Source organism: Acipenser ruthenus, chromosome 6 (genome assembly GCF_902713425.1).
Source record: "Acipenser ruthenus chromosome 6, fAciRut3.2 maternal haplotype, whole genome shotgun sequence".
In the NCBI taxonomy this organism is placed as follows: Eukaryota; Metazoa; Chordata; class Actinopteri; order Acipenseriformes; family Acipenseridae; genus Acipenser; species Acipenser ruthenus.
In genome coordinates, this window is record NC_081194.1 from 72437370 (window position 1) to 72461257 (window position 23888).

Below are 23888 nucleotides of genomic sequence, written 5' to 3' on the forward strand. Positions count from 1 at the left end.
GATTTTTCTTCTTCTTCTTATTTATTATTATTTATTTCTTAGCAGACACCCTTATCCAGGGTGACTTACAATCGTAAGCAAATACATTAAGTGTTATAATACATTAAGTGTTACAATTCTTCTTTGCAACGCTTTTGTATAACTGCAACATGCAGCAATACAATGTAGCAATTATGCAAAAATAAATAAATTGCAACTTTGTATATAATTGTATAACAAACCAGACTTAACCAAATAGCATATATGTATCCATTTTACAATCTTGCACTGCTTTAAAATCTGTATGCTTAAAAACCCAATTCAAAATAATAATAACAAATGAAGGACTGGGACTACTATTAGCATCAAAATTATTACCGTAGAATAGATCTGATTTCCAGAGCTAGCAGCATCTTCACAGTGTATGAAGACTAAAGTGTTTAAATAAATATGAACTACATGCCGCGTGAGCCCTGGGCTGGTGTGATTACAAACGACCCGCCCCCAGACAGGTTAGCATTCACACAGGGCAAAAATAATAGATCTGCACTAGGGTCGATTGCCCATACCAGACGAGACCACCTATTTTTATAATCTCGGATTATTTTAAGTGAGCCGAGATTGTCTGAGAAGCATTCACACGGATCGCCAGTTGAGTGCTCTAAGACCCCGTTCAAACGGGAGCAATTGGACGCTCGCTTGAAGTGCGTGGGGTCACCGGTTCGCGCCCAGCCTCGGCCCTGTTACAAATCGCACTTATACTTCATACTGCACTGTAACCCATCTAAATTGTGTTGGATAAAGGCATCTGTTAATTATTATTATTATTATTATTATTATTATTATTATTATTATTATTATTATTATTAGCAGGTACTTAATCTACATCAGATTCCACCATCCTAATATTGAAGTTTTGCGAGACATATTGAAACATTGACACTATACGTGCCCACACAAAGTGGAGTGTCCCCCCCTCATATTTTTGCCAACCCCCCGCCCCGCCCCGCCCCGCCCCGCCCCGCCCCACCCCGCCCCATCACCTCACCGGGGAGAGCCTGGCGCCGCCACTTGTACCAGATTAGCACTAATTAAAAAAAATGTCTTTACCAGACGTATGACATTTCTGTTGAAATAAATATAAATGAGTGCTACCATTCATGAATCACAGTTTGAAAATACCAAAGAAAATGTATTAAGATACTGCTACATTAATAACTATGAAAAAGAGTTTAGTTGTGAGAATACCTTTTCTTAATACAACAACAGCATGCTTGCAGGCCTGTGATCTCAGCTATACGTTTTATAGATATATAAAAAAAAGAGATATCTTTCACCATACATACGGGCAGCAGTGTGGAGTAGTGGTTAGGGCTCTGGACTCTTGACCGGAGGGTCGTGGGTTCAATCCCAGCTAGGGGACACTGCTGCTGTATCCTTGAGCAAGGTACTTTACCTAGATTGCTCCAGTAAAAACCCAACTGTATAAATGGGTAATTGTATGTAAAAAAAAATGTGATATCTTGTAACAATTGTAAGTCGCCCTGGATAAGGGCGTCTGCTAAGAAATAAATAATAATAATAATATTGAAGGATAAAAAAAAAAAAAAAAACATTGCTAAATTTCTATCACAGTCACTCCAATCCATAAAACAATTTCTACTTTGCTTATTGTGGCAGTCAGATATTCCTGAAGTACAGAATTATTGTATTATAAAGCTACTTGAAAGGTATACATTTTAGCTTCTCACATTTAGTTTGTATGATTGATTTTAACCTTGGATTAGGAAACACGATTTCCATCCCCAGATTTAGTTATGTTATCTCCTCTTATCACAACCCACACACTTTTAGTGCTATAAGCCTCACATGCAGCATGCCTAAAGATATTTTTTCACAGCTTTAATGTAAATTATTCAATTTTTTTGTATATGATTGAGCTAAAAGCTGCCACTAGAATGCAGCTTTTGCATCACATGTTGTAGTATATTTAGTGGATATCCAGCAGACTTCACAGAGAACCAGCTAAAACTGGTTTGTTCTTGCTTTGCTCTTTGCTCCCTACGGATACTAACAGGTGCCTGTATTTTCTTAAGAGCAGACCACGGCAAGGATGAATGGGAGTTTCCACATCATAACAGAGGCTTGAAATTTGGCGTGGCTGACCTTGTTGGTTGACCTTGAAGTCGAATTGGATTTCACCACTGTGAATTACATATATATATATATATATATATATATATATATATGTATATATATATATATATATATATATATATATATATATATATATATATACACACAATTGTATAAGACCCATGAGCTCTGATTTGTATATAGTAACTTTCACATGCCGGTGTGAAAGTGCACCCCTTACATCATAAACATATTTTCCTTTTTGTTTTGTCATTTTTTATACTTACTAGTTATATACAGCGCTACAGTTAAAACATTGAACACAACATCTAGTTTTTTTATGCACTTATCGTCAATTTTGCAACACAAGTAAAAAGTTCTGTGAACAAACACATCTACAGCAAAAGTACAGAGGTGGGAAAAGCTTGCAAAGAGAAAAATGTACAATATGTGCTTGTTTCCTCTATTTTTAAAATGTTAAACTCAAGTTTTTTTTCCATCGCCTCCCCTTACATCGCTTGACGTGCACATGATAAAGGCACACTGCTGCGCTGAAGGGGTGCACGATCTCACGGGATGCACCTTCATACGCTACACAGGATCGGTGAAGACAAAGGGCGATTACCCAGCATGTCATTCATAAGGTTGAAGTAAGGAAAAAATTATAGATTCGCCCACTTCTGTTTTTTTTTTTTTTTTTTTTTGCTTTTGCTTATAGTACTGTGCTTTAAAAACATCAATGACAAACTTGATCCACAGTTCTCTCAAATCCCCCTTCATGATTTTTTCCGCTATCCTTTTAAACACTTCTGCACATCTCTGTTTCTTGCCATCAAGCTGTTTTATGACTTTAAAATCCTTAATAAAAGTAGCTGTGTTTTCTCGCATGTGCCGTCATGTTTACTGCTGTGAGTATTTGTTATTGTGTGTGTCTGTTGTGGGTTACACTTCATAGTTGGAATATGCCGTTTACATGGCTTTATATTCCACTAGTGCAATATGCCACCTCCAATATTCCGAATATGCAGAGGTGGAATATTCCTCTTCGTATTCCGGATAGGCTGTTTACATGGCAGAATATATATATATATATATATATATATATATATATATATATATATATATAGATATATTCGGATTATTCAGTATTCCGAATACTAGTGGAATATTACTGGCCATGTAAACGCACTGAGTGACAGCATGGAAATAAAGCATTGGATGTTTGATAACATGGGCCCTCAGGAGTCTACCAGTTGAAGCGTTACTGTATATACAGTATTTTAAGTAACATTAAAAACTCCCTTTTGAAGATTATTTTAATGTATAGTTCTGCTCTGCAAAGAAAAAGAAACCTTCTGAGCAGCTGCTCTATGTATAATTAGTTAAAGGAAGAAGAAAAATCTATATAGTAGGTTCCAAGGATTTTAGTGAATCAAGTTAGTGAATCAATATAATGTAATGAACAACATTGACACTGATTTATGTGACAAAGGGTGCATCACAGTCAAGGTCTTATTTTATTTTAAAAGACATGCATATAAGTCTTCTGATGAAGACAAATTGACCATTAGAGCTTCAACTAGCTACATCTAAATGATGAGCACATGAAACTTAAATCTCAACCAAAGAAAATCTCTAGCTAGCTGCCCCAGGCAAACACCCCATTCAATTACACCAACGAGGGCAAGAATAAATCACCAAATATTGTGTTCACCTCTGACCTCTCATCTCTCCCTTGTCAACTTACATACAATATAGACCATTTCCATTAAGAGTGCATCATATTTTTTTCTAACCAGATTAACAACATAAAGAACCATGTCAGCTGTGTCATTTTGTGAGATCAGAGGTCACAAAACATCATAAGCTTTCTTTAACAAAGGCTATCAAAGGTTTTCCTGGTATTACTTTCAGCACATGAAGAACACCACTCCTGCAAATGGCAGAACCCAAACTGTCCATTCTCTCTAATGATAGCACTGTGATTTTTAAAACACTGCAGATATTTGAGGGAAAAAAATAAATGGAATACTGTAATGACAAAACAGCCTGAGACTTAAAACGGAGAGGTTCACAAAAAAAGGTAAAGGCAGTGTGGTCCAGTGGTTAAAGAAATGGGCTTGTAACCAGGAGGTCCTCAGTTCAAATCCCACCTCAGCCACTGACTCATTGTGTGACCCTGAGCAAGTCACTTGACCTCCTTGTGCTCCGTCTTTTGGGTGAGACGTAATTGTAAGTGATTCTGCAGCTGATGCATAGTTCACACACCCTAGTCTTTGTAAGTCACCTTGCATAAAGGCGTCTGCCAAATAAACAAATAATAATAAATATTGAGTAATTTTGTTATTAAACCCCTCATTCCTAAAACACTGCTATCTATTTAGTATGCAATACATAATGCACTAAAATAAACAGTTCAAGTAAGAACAAACAATGAATAAGTACAGGGACTGGCCTCAAGTTTAAAGATTTAGTAATGACTAACCGATCAGGTATACTTTTTATCTAACACACATGATGGGGATATTTTTATTGTTGTGAAGAAAACCCATTTCTGTTTAGGTTTCTAAAAAGCACATGTATATGCATTAGTTTCTTTACACATTCAAATATATGTGACAATGTATAGCAATGAATGTATCATAGTGGATTTATAGTAAAACATTAAAGAATACTGTAGCCTGATTACTGTACAGAAATACACAGCCTGGGCACTGAATTAGGGACACCACACAGGTTTAGCTGGCACCACGCAGATGGATGGAAATCATCTGATGTGTTCAGGTGACCTGAGGCTAGCAGGTGCATCAATAATGGAAACTGACACCCTATGAGGCAAAGCCTGTGTGCATGTTTAAGACATTTCTTGAGTGGAAAAACACCATGAAAGAACACCTCTGGCATGAAGCCTGACAGTGCCCAGATAAAACAGTGAAACCCTAACAGAAGACACCTTGCATGGCTTATGACTAAGAACAGGCAGGCATCAGCAGAAATAGCATTCAGGCAGTATATAAATAACAGGAAAAAAACAAGTACGGTAACAGCATATACCCTGTGATGGCTATGAATACATTAACTAGATACAAATTGTTCCATATAGACAGACATGCAGACAGTACAATGCAGACAGTCTGCACGAAGCCTTACAAACATACAGCTCACGACTTTCTGTTACACTGTTGAGTGAATATTGTATTCTTAAATCATCCAAATCTGATATTCAGTTATTATCCCAGTAACCAGCTCACTTATTGCTTTGCCATGCTTCATCTTCTGCAGTGCCAGGTAACAATATTTAATACACATGTTTTACAATTCAATATGTCACTTCAACAAACAAAAAATTTAAAAGAATATGTAGTTCCTCGTGATGTATTAATAGGTCATATTCCCTTTCATCTCATCATTATTTATTAACAGTAACATGGACTAAACCCCAATAAATGTCATCACGAACTGCCTTGGAGAATTGATAAATATGGTTTGATATATTTTCCAATGAACCCTCAAGCTGACACAGTGGCTCTGAAAAGAAAGGTTTTAGCCAAACTGGTACCCTAGTGTCAGCACTTGTGTTGATTAAATCTACGCGCCAGTGCAGCGTGTCAATGCACAATGCTCTGTGACTGCCTCAGTCTTGTTCAGTGATGACCCACGTGTGTAACAACCCCCCTGTTACATAGTGTCTTATTAATTGTAATTGTAGCTAACAAAATAATTCTAAACATCTTAGACATTTTGCACTTCCATTAGCTACATACGTCTCAATTGTGTAGTTTTAAAAGAAACACATGTCATAACACATACAGTACATTATAATTAAAATATGATATCTGGTACTACTTTAGTTTAAAGGAAACTCTCAGTTTCTATGCCTTATTCTTGGGTTACCTGTTTGGACTTCTTGTACTCCCTATGTAATTTAATTTCAGCAGTGTCTTCTGGGTAAAGGCGTTACTGGAGGAAAGCATGCCAGTAAATGGGGGAAGCAGCTGATTGGTTATTGACAGGACTAGGGATGGGGTGGGGATGGGGTGGGGATTGGATTGGGGACAATTTCACTCTCCATGTGAACTGACCCAGAAAGTACGAGGCAGTCAAAAAGCATGGCTTCCAAACAGAGTTTTCTACAATCTTGTTTTGTACAAGATATCATGTTTTGAAATTGGTAGAGACATTTTATGGAAATATTTTGTTAACTACTGTAGGTAAACTAAAGATTATACGACTGTGAAGGAAGCATATGACTACTAAATTAAATAACAGTTATAGACAGCGTACTGTACACATTTGTGCTCCTATGCTGCAGCAATAGGAAACACATACTGTATTTCTTTGCTGCACAGAGATGTTTGTAAACAGCAGTGATCTGAGTGACCTTGTAACTGACACATTAGAACATTGATTGGAACACATTTAATGGTTTCCTCCTGAAAAGAAGACCAAACGGTTAGTACATCAATCTCCTCTGAGACTTGCATTGTGCATTCTCTGGAACCAATATAAAAGTTGTTGTTTTTTTGTGCTGTTTTCAATATTTTTAAGGTTGTGCACCATGGCCAGCGCTAGGGGGGTGCCAGGGGGGGCCCGGCCCCACCAAATGTCCCTTTGGCCCCCCCAGACCCACTTTCCTAAACAGTTTTAAAAAAAATCGTATTAAGATTTTTTAAAAATCTCTAAGTGAGTGAAGCTGGGTGGGACAAATGCGTATATTATCTTCTGTTTCATTTTCTAATTTCATCCATGCATTTTTACATTTTCTCTTTGACTCATATATGCTTGAATATAGATACAGTACTTGCAAAGCATGTCACATTATTAAACATTATATATATATATATATATATATATATATATATATATATATATATATATATATGACATAAATGATGTAAAGTTTGTAGTATTAGAACAGCTAAAATTAGACAATGCGACGTATAGAAGAATAAAAGAAAGTAAATGGATAAATAGATTGAACACGATTATGCCAGCGGGACTCAACAGAAAAGAATGAACTAATTAACTTAAATAAATATATAACATTTAAATAAATAAATAAACAAAATTCATTCAAAAGTTGTGCATGCTGATGCGCTGGGGAGGCCAAATCAAGACTGATCCTCAGAGCCAGCATTGCATGATAATATAAATATAAGTTTATATAAAGTAATGTTAATTAGAATGAATACAGATTCAAAGATAGAAGTAAAAATGATGTCACAATATATAGAACACCATTACATCATGTAAGAATAAATCATGGATTTGAATATAAACAATAACAAGTAATTGTCATGCCGTCAGACACCTATAAATACCTCCAATGTTTTGATTCAACACAGGCTCCCTTGAGAAAGATATGTACAACATATCGAAACGTTGGGTAGCTGGCTTTTTGATATATATATATATATATATATATATATATATATATATATATATATATATATATATATATATATATATCTGCCCAGTCAGGTTAAGCTCACATCCGGTTTAAGAAGCTATTAAAATGAAGTGGTCAGTCCAAGTCGGTAGTTCACATATATTTTTTATGCGCCAGACTGCAGTTCTTTCTGTTCCTAAAGAACCTCCTGCTGCAGTTCTGGCTGCATTTTTCTCCCACCCTTCTCATTTTTGGGCACCCTGTTCGTGGCTCCACCAGGAAGAGAGACCTCCTGGTGAATCTGTTCCTGGCTTTTGCTAGACTGGCCATCTACAAGACCAGGAAGCACACGATCACCAGGGAGGGTCTCTTTGACTGTGGGGCCATGTTCAGGGCCCGACTCCGGTCCTGGGTTAATTTAGAGCACGCCCACGCAGAGTCTGCTGGCGACATGACAGCTTTTGTCGACCAGTGGGCTCTAAGTGGCATGCTCTGTACCACCACCCCCTTTGTTTTGACCATTTAATTTACAGTCCGTTTTAACCGGTTTTATTATTTAAAATCAGTTAAGGTTCGTCTTTGTTAGCACCCTCAAGGGTGCTAAATATAATTTTTTCCAGCTGTCGCGTGACAGCTGGTGCAGTCCCAATTTTAAATAGGACTAGTAGCACTGATAATAAAAGTCCAACGGAGGAAAGTAACATAAAATCTGCCATTGCTTCTTGTTCTTCTAGTGCAACTGCTGACAATCTTTATAGAGATACTCCTAGCCAGCCTGTTTTACAATCTTATCCACACCGAGGTATGTTTGGTCTGTGAGAGAGAAGCTTTAAAGCAAGTTGGTTTAAAACGCATCCCTGGCTCGAATATTCCACAACAAAAGATACCTGCTTTTGTTTTCCTTGTCGCATTTTTGGGGTAGCAAATGACAAGGATACCGTGTTTACAGTACGCAGGTTTAACAATTGGAAATCTGCGCCTGAACGTGAAAAGGGTTTTCACAAACATGCCACGAGTCATGCTCATTTACAAGCTGTTGCCACTTGGGGGAAGTTTAAACACAGACAGGCAATGGGAGAAACCACTGATTCTCTGTCAGGCCCCAAACCAGTGGAGAAAAACAGGTACTATGTTATTATTATTTATTTCTTAGCAGACTCCCTTATCCAGGTCGACTTACAATTGTCACATTATTTTTACAAAGAATTACCCATTTATACAGTTGGGTTTTTATTGGAGCAATCTAGGTAAAGTACCTAGATTCATGGGTATAGCAGCGGTGTCCCCCACCTGGGATTGAACCCACGAGCCTCCGGTCAAGAGTCCAGATCCCTAACCACTACACCACACTGCTGCCCGTGTTAAAATCATTGGTGAGATAGTACATTTTCTTGTAGTCAATGAACTCCCCCTTCGTGGGGATAGTGATAAAATAGATGATGTGGACCATTTTACAACTGGGCTTTTCATAAAGCTATTTGAATACACTCTACAGAAAGATCCCAAATTAGCAGAGATAGTAAAGAATATACCACAAAATGCAAAATTTACATCAAAAGATATACAAAATGAGGTGATAGAGACATTAAGTAAAATGGTTCTTAATCAAATTAAAGAGAAATATATATGCATTCTGATTCTAGTGGGTTCTGTATCAAAATTGATGGGGCACGAGATAAGTGCAATGTAGAAAATCTGTCCATCATGGTAAGATTTGTTACTGATTCAATACCTGAGGAGCATCTGATTGGCTTGCTTGAATTGCATCAAATACTTCAACACCTCTCTGAAGTAGGTTTTAATGCTGACAACATCATCAGTCAGTGCTACGATGGTGCATCAGTGATGAGTGGGGTTAATGAAGGTGTGCAGGCTTTGCTGCAAAGAAGACTAGGAAGGCACATACCATACATACATTGTTACAACCATCAGCTGCACTTAGTAGTAGTGCATGCAATTCAAAGTGAACCATGTGCAAAGAGATTGTTTGATCTTTGTAGTTCTCTGTATGCATTCTTTCATCGGCACTACATTACTCAAAAGTACAATGGCCCTTCCTAAAGAGACTGCTAGAAATTCGCTGGACAAGCCATTTTGAAGTGACCAAATGTGTTGTTGATAATCAGGATATTATTCTTGACATACTGACTTATGTACAGAAGCATCTGGACTTTTTTCTCAGCTGAAGAGACAGAGCTTTTTGTTCTTGGAAAGTTCCTAGTCCATATTCTTGGTATTTTAAAGCCAGCCAATGCTGTTCTTCAATCACAACCTGCTGATCTGTGCTCTGCTGGTGAGGTGATGAAAGCATCAGTAGATGCATTAAAAAATCTCCATCAAGATGAAGATTTCTGGAATGAGCTCTGTAGTGTGGCTGAGATGTGCATACTACAAAGAGACAGAGAACCATGAGTGAGCATCTAGCTGATTCTGTTGTGTTTTCAACACTAGGACATTCAGACTCTGCAAGTACTGCTAAATCTGACTGCAGTCTGACATTAAAGAGACCTGTGTTAAACATTCTAGATACAGCAGTGTCAGAGATGGAACACAGATTTTCTCTGAAGAATCTGGATTTAATGAAGTCTTTGTCTTGCCTTGTACCCCAATCTAGTACATTTCTCGATGCTACAATGCTAGAGCCTCTGCAGATGATAACTCTTGTTGACAAAAATTACATGGCCAGTGAAATTGTTGTAGGTAAACCTATGTTGCTTAAAAAACTCAACAAAGATGCAGACTGTGCCCCTGTCTGTAAACTTCTCCATGGATATGCAGATGCATTTCCTTTGCTGCATAAGATGTATGTGTCAGCTTTGGTGTATCTACAGCTTCATGTGGAAATTCCTTCTCCACTCTGTCACAGGTACTTACTTCTTTTTGTCGATCCATGCTTCAATGACACAAAGAGAAACTTTGGCTCATGAAAAAGCTGTCACTATGAGTCTGAACATGGAGGACCTTGTAAAATAGTTCTCCAATTCAAAAAATAGAAAACTTATGCTTTAATTATATTGCTTTCATTTTGTTTGTTTTTTTGTTTTTTATCATTACTTTTGGAAAGTGGAAAGGAAGATTGTATATATAATAGTTTAAATAAAATGAATGGAAAGGCAGTTTAAGTTTAAAGGAATAAAAAAGACAGCTCAGAATAAAAGAGGTAGAGATAAAAACTTCATCCCAAATGCACACCTGTAGAACATGGATGGCAGAGATGCTCTGAATATATCTAAAAGAATACTCAGTATTTGGTGAGTCACTCTGCAGTTACATTTGTTTGTCATGGAATTGCCTGTAAGCCTATATTATTACTGCAACAAAAAATTACTATGTTTAAAAGTATATGTCTAAATGGGGGCCCCTCTGAGAGGTCTACTGGCCCCCCATCCTAAAGGAGCTGGAGCTGGGCCTGTTGTGCACACCAGGTCTATGTTATTTGTGCAGTAGGGTCATTTGATGCAGTCAAACAATTTCAAAAACATAATTTCTAACAATTCTTGAAAATCACATTTACCAAGGTAGATCTTAAGACTGCTAATAATTGGTGATTCACAAGATTTCTAAAAATCATTCTAATAATTCTAAAAATAAGACTTTTCCTTATTTTTCACTCATACTGCAAGCCTTGCAGAAGTTTTTGAAACCTGCCATGTCACATCAGATAAGAATCTCTGAAATTTCAATTACAGAGGCAGATATTCTACACCAGGTTAAAATAAAACAACCAATATTTCAGGATAAAATATTCAAAACAAAAAAGATCTAAACAATCATAATTTAAAAATTCTACAGAAGTCTCACTTTCAATAGATATCAAGCATTGAACCTATCATTTTATAGTGGGCTACTGGCTGTTAAATTCAAAAATGATTCTGTGATGTGTGTTATTTTTGATTATTAATTAGATAATGAAAAAGACACATACATGACATTATACCTAAAGAGATGAACAGAAGTACCCACAATCAGCTTCTGGGTGCTAACAAGGCTGCAAACAAATGCAAGTCTGTTCAGTGAATTCTCCCTGAGGTATTGAAGGTCTAAAAGAAAAACGATTAAGAAAAGTAGCTGCCAAAACAAATTAATTTTACTATACATACCATATTCAACAATAAAAAAACTAACTTCATTGCAAGATAATCAACAATATAGCACCCAAAATGATATCATCCTTTTTCTTTCTCTTGGTCATGACTTCTGAACTATCCACTGTATATATTCACTTCAACAGCAGCACCCACACACACCCCGATCAGATTCTTTGACTAATGTTACATGAGGAATGTAAGACTTTCCCAGCAAAAATAACATTGCACTGTAAATTACACAGCTAACAATAATGCCAAAAGATTTAAACACGTAAAACCAAAAGTAAAAAAAAGGACAACCCAATGGCTTTCAAAAATCAAATATACTTCCTGTTTTACATGACAATGTAAGCATCATATTTTTCTATACTGACATTTAGGTATATTTACAGGGGATATTTTATTGATTGAATTACCAGACAGTCTTGATATTTAGTACTGCAGGATTCAATACAGTATGACACATTGTTGCAGTGCCTGCGTGAAACCATTGTGTGATATCACACCCTATCAAATCCTGTGTATATCCTCACTTCAACCTTAGGGCTTCACATATATTTATACACTTGTGAAAATTACAGTCCCTGTTTGAACAGTACTGTACATGCTCCTCAACAATCAGTATTGTAGAAATCATCTTTCTAATTAACACAAAATGTGTTAGACTGAGAACACTGGCACTGGCGACCAGAAATATTGCATCCCCTTTTCCATGTATTTTTAAATAATTGTTTAAAGAACATAACATTACTAAATATTATTTAAGTATTACAAAAATAGCATGTACTAAGATCCCCACCCAGGATACTTATGGTTAGTGCTTGACAATGTACAACATCCATACCAAGACAGTGCCTGGAAGTAATGAAGGCCAAGAAAGAGCCCATCAATACTTAACGCAGCAATTTGAATCAGTTACTCAACTTAGTTGCATGCAACCGAGTCGCTTATATGTGGACGTCCCTCCAACCAGTTGTGAGCAGTTACGCAACCAGCTGCTTGAAGTAGAGCCGGACTCTGCTTTCCAAGCAACCTCCTGACAGACTTCTGTAGACAAAGACGATCACGTGGCAATTCGTGAACTCTGATTGGTTCTTATAATGCTGACTGCACGGTAAATTGCCACACAGACATCAGGGATAATTACAGACAGGTCTTGCTTTGAGATTCTGTACAGATATCCCAAGCTTGTGTAGGTATCACCTACACAAGCCAGATATGGCCAGATATCTCAGTGTCACCAGCAGTCTCTCTTCTGCCGGTATAGGCGCTCTAAAGAAGGTATCTTCTTTTTCAATTAAAGGTTTTACTAAGTTTAGTAGTATTTCGAATGATTGGGTGTCCATCCGTAAGTAGTTTCAGAACTTTTCTGCGTCTTCGAGCCTCATTTCCTCAACAACAGCTGAAAAAATAATAACAGTCAACTCTTCCTTGTTAATTACTGGACACATTATGACCTGACCAAAAAAAGTGTTACCTCAGTTGTCAAAAAATAAATTATTTGAAATCATTCTCAACCATTCATCGTACTTACTATGTGCTCATACTGGACTTTACTCGTACAAGCAAATATTTTTAATGTAAGTTAACTGCTCTTAGTCGAACCTGCACTTACATGTAATTTACTGTATTCTCTATTTTTTGCACTTATTTGAATTTGATCTTTTGCTACTGATTTTATTTTACTTGCAACTGCTCTTATCTGTAATGTGATATTCTGAAATGCGATATTCTGTAATGTGATATTTTGTAACAATTGTAAGTCGCCCTGGATTAGGGTGTCTGCTAATACATAAATACATAAACAAACAAACAAACAAACAATAATAGTAATAATAATAATAATAATAGTGTGAAAAGAAATCTTTCAATTAATAAAATGTAAGTGGGCGCAAGCCTACTTTTTGGTTTAAAAAATTCATTATCAAACAGTTTTATAATTAATTGTAAAATCAAGTCACTGTTGTGCGTGTTTGTCTGCATGTCAAATTGGAAGGCACTTAACTTTCAACAGTGAAGACGTACAGTAAAGAAAGACTGCTACACACGGCAGGCTAACCAAACGTATGTACACTAAATATTGTAACGATCTGTGCATTTGTGTTGTACTGTAATTCCCACTTGTTTGTATAACTCAGTCTGTGTGACCCTATCCTGCGTGTGGGCATGTTCTGTGTCTCCCCTGCGATTGGTCCTCTCCTTATATCAGTCATGTTACGCGTGGTCTGTGTCTCCCCTGTGATTGGTTCGGTGTGTCTCTATATCAGTCTGTTGCGCATGGTCTGTGTCTCCCCTGCGATTGGTCCTGTCTGTGCATGTGTTCCATGTGTTCCCATTGGCCCGAAGTGTGTGTATCGCTCTCCTACCATCAACATACAGGAGTGGGTGTGGGGGGTTAATCTATAAGAAAGGCACGGCAACGCCGCTATTGCTGTGTTCCTGTATTTTGCTGTATAGAATCCTGTGCTGCTGACAGAGCTGTAGTCTCTGGTCTGGTTGCTGAGAGACCTTCCAGTGTTTTTTATTTATTTTTTTCTTACCGATACCACCCCACTTTAACCAGTGCCAGTGTCACAACACATTAGTGCGCAGTTCAAAGGAAGCAACTTATTAATAGAAACAGACTGAGTTTAGTTCTCCAGATAAAATATAACCAATGTACTGCTGAGACTGAGAACAGATGAAGTCAAGCGTTAGACTTACAGTATCAAAAGCTTTTGTCAAAACCACAAACATAACACGTTAAAAGCACAGAAAATGCAAAGTAGCCAATAACCTTTGGTGTGTCATTTAGACAAGAAGACATCAATTTAAAATAAGGAATATTGCAAATATGGCGGCGAGAGATTTTCTTCTGCGTTGCAAGCATACACTTGCTGAGCGCAGCTGTCTCATTGAGGTTTGGCATTTGTTATTTTACATGGCGTGGTCCTGGCCCGGACAGGAACCTTGTTTATTATCAAGTAGCCTATAATACATTTGTTAATAATTGTTATCTCTCAGTCTCCTGCTTTACTGTCAAAATAGTAAGGGTCATCACAATCTATTATTATTATTATTATTATTATTATTATTATTATTATTATTAATAATAATAATTTAATTTTGTATAAGCCCCGCTGACTACTGAGACCCAGCATTTATTATGTAACATCACTAACATCTTCAAATACTTCAGATGCAATCATGGAGAAGCCACTAACATACAACCTTATAGCATTAACAGAACTAAATTGCACTATTCCAGCAACATCGTTAAAAGGTTGTGTCAGTGGGTATTTAGTAACAGTTTTATTTTATAACACATGCCACTGTATTGTACACCCCCAAAATATAAAGTAAAAGTAAACAATTTAATTTTTAATTATTTATTTAGCATTTTTATATAGTGCCACTTGCCAGTTGGCATCTGAGTGCTATACAAGGCAAAAAACATTAAAATCATTTAATATATAGCACCATGTGATAAAAAAAAAACATGGTAGATCATTAGTCTAAAACACACAGAACAGTACAATGTAAATATATTGCACAAAATTATCCACTTTCAAATCATGTATTAAATTATTAAAACCGTTTCAGCTCTCTAAAGTTACCCAAATATTCTTTGATAAAGCAAAGTTTTTATTAGCTTTCCAAACTGAAGAAGAGGTTCTAATTTCCACTGGAAACAAATTCCATAGATAAGCTGCTCTGGACTGAAAGGTGCGGCCTCCCAAATTAACTCGAGAGAAAAAAAGAGGAGAGATATGGAAGGAGCCATTCAAACATACATTCCTGGTATTGATTCTAACAGGAAGAACATCTTGAAGATAGGCTGGTCCAGCTCCATTTAATGCTTTATAAACAGTGCAAAGGAAATGCAAAATGAACAAGCAGAGGAACGAATCTGCATTGAAAAACTGAATTGCATCTACCACTGTTAATAATAGAAACAATAAAATCCACTAAAAAGATCACATCCAGTGTAATGCGCATGGTATAATTTATTATTCATAACTTGCAGTTTACAAAAGACCCGGAGATTACGGTGACAGGCTCAGATTCCCTGATCACTTTTGGAAGAGCATGGAAAATGTGAGGCGACTTTTCAATGGATCATTTCACAAGTATTATTTTCTTTAGATTCATTGGCTTTTAATGTATTAATAGTAAAAAATGTGGGGAGGTTATATTGGTACTCACGGCCAATCCCGTTTCAACAGAAAAAAGAGCAAGAAATAACCCGATGGTTAGATTCACATTGAGACAATCATACTATAAACAAAAAAATATAAGAAAAAAAAATAGAATTTTAATAAAATCCTGTATTTTGCCGTCTTAAATAAGTACAGGCTTTCTTTTTTTTCAATACAATGACAGGGCCACATTAAAAAGTACCAGGAGGCTGTGTGGTCCAGTGGTTAAAGATAAGGGCGTATAACCAGGAGGTCCCCGGTTCAAATCCCACCTCAGCCACTGACTCATTATGTGACCCTGAGCAAGTCATTTAACCTCCTTGTGCTCTTTCGGGTGAGACGTAATTGTAAGTGACTCTGCAGCTGATGCATAGTTCACACACCCTAGTCTCTGTATGTCGCCTTGGATAAAAGGCATCTGCTAAAATAAACAAATAATAATAACCAAAATATTTAATCACCAATTATTTCAGGTTCCATTGCATTTAAAATCTTTCTCTAAAAATGTGTTCATTTAATATACAATAGTATTTAACAGAATTAACAGGCTGTCTGTTCATTTCACATAAATCCAAAAGCAATTACATTTGTGTTCGGATTCATCTGAGGATTCTGAGCACTCCACTAGGTAGCTGCAGTGGCAGTGCTAGGTGATTGTGGGCCCTCAGCAGAAATAATTTTTGCCCCCCCCCCCCCTTTCAGTTTTTATTTTTTATTACCTTCTCCTTTATGTTGTAATTGATTGCTATTAATCTGACTCTGATTCTTAATTAAAACATTGATAAACCTGTCAATTGTGAAATTAATTTAGCTAATACAGTAACAGGCTGATTTTCAAAGCTTTTTGCTCCAGAGCAACATTTGCTACTGATTTGCTGAAAGTAATAGTAAAAGTTTAAAGCTGCAAATCTAGCAAGAGACAATGCGGGTGTGACAAAAGAAAAACAGAATTATTCTTATTTTTTCACTTTTTTTGGAAAATTAGCTGGAGTTCAGTTGTTATCCACAGTCCCACCAGTAACACAGAGCTCTCAGTTCTTCCATAGCAATGCAATGAAACATAATTGTTATGATTTAAATGTATTAATAGTAAAAAATGTGGGGAGGTTATATTGGTACTCACGGCCAATCCCGTTTCAACAGATAAAAAGAGCAAGAAATAACACGATGGTTAGATTCACATTGAGAGTGATGTCTAAAAAGTGTATTTTGATTTTTTAAATTACAATAATCTGTTCTGATCTTGTCAATAACATTTTTAAAAATGGGTATAACATTATAACATAACTACATCCGATGTGAAAATATGTATATATAGAAATAACATTATCATGTTTTTAATTTAAAAGTTCAAATCCCATAATAATAATAATAATAATAATAATAATAATAATAATAATAATAATAATATCTTTTTCTTTTTCTATGGATTCCATCTCCATTTTTTTTTCTGCCCGATGTGTAAAGGTCTTTTCAACACCATTGCCTTGGCTTCACAGCTCCGCTAGAAATCCTGCACACTGCATGTACAGTACTGCCCTGTGAAGACACTACGATCTCACAAACACCCCCTTTTTTCATAAATAAATAAAAATTAGGTTTCTGCGCACTGTCAGCTTAGACAGCTGTCTCATTCTGTTACTAAATGTGTGTTTCAGGATCACTTTCATTTAAAAAAAAAAACAAAACAAAACAAAAAAACTATTTTTAAATCAGTACAATATCAGAAAATTCTGAGTTCTGGTTAAAAGAAAATAATTCTAATCACCCTGAGTCGGGGCCCCCTTGACTGCTTGGGGCCATAAGCTTTTGCGTAGCGTCGCCACTGGGTAGTTGTTCTAGTGTCAGTGTTCAATCTATGTACTAAGATTCTACAACATAAATGGTTTTCATTGAAAGTGGTTGCAGAGTAACTAGAATCTTGTCATATGTCTTACTTCATGTTTTGCAAGTTTGGGTATGCATGGTAAATCCCAGTTACATACTGTATTAGAAAGCATTTTAAAAGCAATGGTTAATAATGTAAAGCATAGCACATGCATAATATACAGTAAGGGGAAAGTTACTGTACACATTTACTGAGGTCATTATTTTTATCAAGAAAAACTTACCAATTAACGGGGGTACAGCCATTAGGAACGTGCCATCACAAATACAATCAGGTAGTTTATTGTTTTGTGTTTGGTTTCTCGTTTGACCTTATTTTAACATTATTATATTTTTGTATAATCTGGAATAGTGGTGGGACTAAATTATGCCACACTTTAACTCCAGCATCACAGCATTTAACAAAAATATAGCGGGACCAGGCCGCTGTAGGGCAGGTTTGTGAGTTTAGGGCGCTAATATACCTCATTAAAATATACTTTTTTCAAGATTTTGTAGATGTAGAAATAACACATTTGTTAAAATTAAGAACAAAAAACGGAATTGTTGTCACTGCAGTGTTTCCCTAGTAAGCATATTCTAACCTGTAAATATTCAACAACTAGATATCCGAAAATTATATAACAAAAAGAATCAACCCACACCTGAGCAGAAAGCATTTACAAATCCCTCTACAATATACTGTATAGTATATTGAATTATAACAGGTAAGTACTATGGGCCAATGTAAGGATACGTGCAAAGTGATTTGCGGCTGCAAAACACCTATATTGCTGCCAAAAAATGTGTTTAGCTGGCGTAAAGTAGGACTTTAGCTGTCCCTAAAAATGCAGCGTATGTAAAGAATGGTTTTCACCTGGTGTTCTGCACCCACTATCAAATTAGCACTTTGCCATCATTAATCCATTTAAATGATATTGAAATGTATTCAAATAAAGAGAAGCATGGAATTGGGCAGCGATCTGGAATACTAAGTGGGCGTAAACATTATAATGAGATGTAAGGATTTGGCCTTGCACTTGGATAATTGCTGACACTCCAAAAACTTTGCATCTTCTCTGACAAGGTGCAAACCATTGTAGAAACGAGTAATTAAGAGCTGTATAAAACCACACACCTTCAGAGAGCTGTCATTGGCCTCAGGATGGCTGCTGTGGCCTACTTCCTGATGCGGCGACGCTTGGCTCTTGTTGAGGACAGGCAGGAACACGTTCGGAAGAGAAGGGCAAGACGAAGAAGACCTTGCATATTCAATCCTAGTGTCACTTTGTTTGGGATGGATACCCTTTACAAGTTTACCATGGTATTTTTGCCATGCTTTTTCCATGGTAATACCATGTTTATTAATATGCTTCACCATACCTCACTGCTCTTTACATTGCTTTCCTATGCTTCACTATGCTTTATTACACTTTGCTATGCTTCACTATGCTTAATTACACTGCTATGCTTTTACTATGGTAAACTTTTATAAGGATAGTCTTCTCTGCTTGCCTGTCCTGCTGCATGCCTGTGCTGCGTTGACTGTCCTCCTGGTAACACCAACAACTATACTCCACTATAGAGAACAATATGGCCTCTTTGGTAGTATAACTGATGTTGGCTGAGGCTTTTCTAAATAACTTAATTTCATACTGAGTGACCTCAGCTGTAAGGACTCAGCTCCTCAGAAAACTTTTCTTTTCCGTGCACCAAGAGGACTTTGCTGCCCTTTCCTCTGACATATATTTTTTTTATTTGGTTTGATTTTCGTGCTCCACAAATCTCATACAGCGCCTACTGCTCTCTGTACTCCTAACTCACCTCTGGGCTGTAAGTGCGGCCGCTAAATAGCCCTATGCACAGGCAATGCTCATTGAGACCCTTATTATCATGATTGAAGATCATTATTTGTGCGTGTTGAGTAATTTACATTGCACTTAAGCTTACATAGGCTGCAGTGCAAAATAATTGCTTGGTCGCTAGGCAATCTGGATTTTGCAGTCGCAATTGTTTGCACAGCACCTATCCTTACATCATCCCCTATAACTCTTAAAGGTCACTGGCTTATAATACACCCAGTTGACCAGACAATGAAACACCACAGTTATTTGGTATGTTCAAAATACTGTAAAGATAAACTGTACCCTTGGACACACACTCATTATATAATGCTTTTGTCATTAGTCTCAGGCAACAGTAACACATTATTGACTGGTTATATTGATACAAAGGTCAAAATTGGGGTTGAATAAAATGATCAAAGCAGCTTTTAAATTCCGCTGTCCTAGTTAATTCCTCTCAGCCAAAATGTCTTCTGTGTTTACTTCTAATTTACGGTGTTAGCTATATTGTTATTTGCTGGCTTGTGAAAAAAGGTAAACAAAATATGTTGTGTATGATACGATTCTGTATTCCATGTCTACTCAGAGCATGTCACTACACAGTAAATAAATCAACACAACCACTGAGTTGAAAAAATAAAACAGAATGCAACTGTCAGGTCAACCAAATACTGTTCTACTGTGGAAATTCATACATGTAGAAATACTAAGTAAAATTAATTTCCAAACATTTTACATTTGTACAATTTATTCTTTGTATTCTTCTTCTTTGGTTATCCCTCAATGTTTGTATTTTTACGTAAACTTGAGTTATCCCCATTGTAGTCACAACGTAGTACCCATCAATACACCTCCATCCCAGCACATAATCTCCTCTTATGAATCTACTTAACTGAACAACACCTATATCCTGTCAGTGTGGAAATTCATAGCTAATCATGCTCTACAGAAACATCCAATACCAATAAATAGACATCATGCTAGGGATTCTTTATTATATAAGAAGCCTAGAACTTTCGAATACCAATTCGAAAATGATTCAGTACCGTCAGGCAATCAACTTTCAGCCCTCCGTGACATTAGCTCATCAGCTGTGATTCAAATCAAGTTCTTTTCATTTTCACCTTCCAGCTTCTTAAATTTGTCTGTGTCATATTGACTTAAATGTTTTGCTGCTGCTTGTCTGAAAGCAGCACTACTGCTCCCTTTATAATTGAGAAGTTGAATTTGTTTTATATACAATAAATGGCAATGTATTGTTTTGCTTGCTGTATGTCCTAAGTAGAGAGACACATGTGGGTACTGGCAATGAACAAACCACGGGAAACACAATAATGTAATGAAAAAATGCCTGCAGAATATCACATCTGTCTGTTGAAGCCCACAGAATATCACATAGTTAATGAACTATGAGGGAGCAGTGCAAAGAATAGTGCTAAAGCTAATAAAGGGTTCCTTTCACAACAAAACAGTACAATTAGAAGGACGACCCAGATGCATTAGTTGTTACTGGCACATGTCCCTCAGGCCAAGAATTGTAGGAATTTCCTCCATCTTTTATTATCTATTCCCCTAAGGCCCAGGGAGAAAAAAAGTGGCACAGCTCTCTCGTACAGGTACAGAAAATGTATCTTTAGTCCACTGATAAGACAATGTACAAAGGTTTTGTTTTCCATCTCTGTTACAAACAGTTTTGTGACTGTTTCATTATAACGGAACAATATCCACAACAGTGTGTAAATGTGCATTAAACAATTAATGTAGCACACCAATGGGCATACCTGCTCAATTTACATGTTCCATAGATTAAAGAGCACATTCTTGTTATTTTTTCTCTGTTTACTTCACAGACTCAAACAACACATTTGCAAAAATGGAAAGATGTAATCATTGGTCACGATACTATTGATCAAAATCTGCTGTCAGTCGTTGAATACTCAAAGGCATACCCTGTAAGCACAACCAATACTGCTGATTAGTAGTCCTAATAGTAATAGTAGTAATTGCAATAGTCATTGTAATTGTTGTAAGTAGCACTTTATAACATTAAGGAATACATTATCTCTCTCAATAGCCTTCTTCAGATTGGTGTATCAATAAATAAATAGCTTTGCACCAATGCAGATGTATGAGCGAAATGAATCTAACGGAGCATTTTAACAAAGACTGCACATGATAAAATGTTTTCCCCCTCACATTTTCATAAAGGCTACTTAATATGACACAAAAAGCAAATGTAGTAATGGGTAAGCTTCAAAGCACAATCAGTAGCCTGTTGGTGCATTGTGTAAGGACAGCCACACTGCTTTCCAGAAGTCTTCGCTTTCTTCAGCAAGGAATGACCTTGAGGATAAACACTGTGCTAAAATCGTACGTCTGGGAATTTAAAACGACAATTATAAACTTGTTAAAGAAACCCATTTTAAGCACTCTTAAAACGTTATGGTCTCGACAAATATGCTGCTTGATTGTGTAAACTGCTAACCTAAAATATGTGTTTTTTTTTATTTTTATATCTATATCATTTATAGCATAACTATATCCACATGTTTTGATCAAGGAATCCGTTTTACAAGAATTAACGGTACAACTGAATTTCAAGCAACCACTTCATCGTTCTGTACATCCTACTGTATTGCGACATCATTTTTTTAATTACATAATGTTAAATAGCAGATCAAAATTATGTTCATGCTTAAAAAAAATGTAATGTCGCAATCTGAAAATTGTAGGTGATGCTAAACTTTTGGGCATAGCTGTCACAATGTGTGCTTGTTTATTTGTGTGCACACCAGTCTGCTTTTGTGGGAGGGGGAGGGAGCAAAATGACAGTAATGCATTGACATTATGAATGTACGTTTGTTTTTTGTGCTAATTGGTTGCAGTGTAGGATGGGAAACTATCCAATAAAATAATAAGCGAATGGACACTACAGTATGTTTACTAAAGGGTCTTCAACTTCATGTAATTACAGTATATGGTATTGTGCTGCATAGGCTTTATACAGATAACGTTAAAATAGCACCAACAAGCAAGTCACTTTTTCTTGGGTAAACGATGTGCACCCATGAGTGCAATTTGACAAGCCCCTTTAGAATACATTCCCCTTTACACGAGCCTTTGCCTGCCAGTAATTCAATGAGATCTGTGAAAGCTCCTGAAAATAAATTTACAGGCGTTCAGAAATTTAAAAGAAAAAGATAAAAAGAAAAAAAAAAACGTATTTCTCACTGTTAAATCCATGCAATGTAAACCGTGTTGGCAATATTTAACTGTCTAGCATTACATGACATTTCTTTAATTAAAAATAATAATAATAATAATAATAATAATTAAAAAAAAAAAAATGCTGCATGTTAAATATTTACATTCCACGACCGTGCGCTTACAGCAAGAATGTTACACACAGCACATCATCACACATTGATTGATCTCCCTCCCTCTCCTCTATGGCATGTACTGCGGTAAATATGTACATGCTCTCTGTACCAACATTGCTTAATGTAACTAATTTCCTTCTATCAGGTTGATAAAATAATCTTCACAGTAAGGAACTTTCTAATACTGCTGTTCAATCACTCTTGACATAGCTCCAGTAAAACTAAAGCCTTCAACAAAAAGCTTCACATTCCCACGTTTCTACACCTACGAACAATTAAGAAGAAAACATTCTTTTACATAGGAGCCCTGCAATAATCACAAAAAGGCGACAATAACAACAATAAAATCCCATGCTACCCAGTGCAAAAGGGTGCCCTGTTATGTTATTTTACACAGTACAGAAAAGAAAAAATCTTACCTCTGCGGCACGAAATCGAAGTCAGTGGAGGTCTGATCTGTAAATGTTTTTATGTGAACAAAACTAATATAATTCAAGTATACCCAATTCTGATGATCCCTAGCGTTCGCTCTAAAGGTACAAGCAGAAAATAGGTAAGGTTTGCAGATGCAGTTCCAACAGAGATGCAGCAGGGACCGATCCAACTCTAGCCTTAGATTTGAGTGACGATCGAGGTTCAATAGGAACTCGGCGTCAGACCATGTGCATCATGCATTTATTTCATCTACTTGCTTGTCTTTTTGCGGAGAAACGTGATTATGCGATATCGTCTAGTTTGAGTTTGCGCAACCAGAAGCAATACGCCTCTTTCTCTGCACCTAGATTTAAACGACAGAGCATCATTAATCACACATATAGAGTGATAACTCCGGGTTGAAATGTATATAGGGCTGGGGTAGACCATGGTATTGAGGAATCCCCTGCTGAATATTAATTGACCTGTCGTTCTTCCAGTCTATCCAATGAAACGATACAGTACATGCTATGGCATGCGGTCTATAAGCTGTGATAAACTGAAAAAAGGTCACAGTTTTTTTTTTTAAATCAAGGTACACTGAATGGGTGTCA

At 36.5% G+C, this 23888-nt stretch overlaps 1 protein-coding gene across 1 annotated transcript in view; it reads right to left on the reverse strand.

Annotated features, from left to right (window-relative positions):
- The window catches only part of LOC117411356 (visinin-like protein 1), a 43935-nt gene extending 20329 nt beyond the window's left edge, over positions 1-23606 (reverse strand). Inside the window, exon 1 of the mRNA XM_034018733.3 lies at positions 23280-23606. The gene's annotated coding sequence lies outside the window, so the exon portion shown is untranslated. The remainder of the gene's footprint in view (positions 1-23279) is intronic.
- Between the last annotated feature and the right edge of the window lie 282 nt (positions 23607-23888).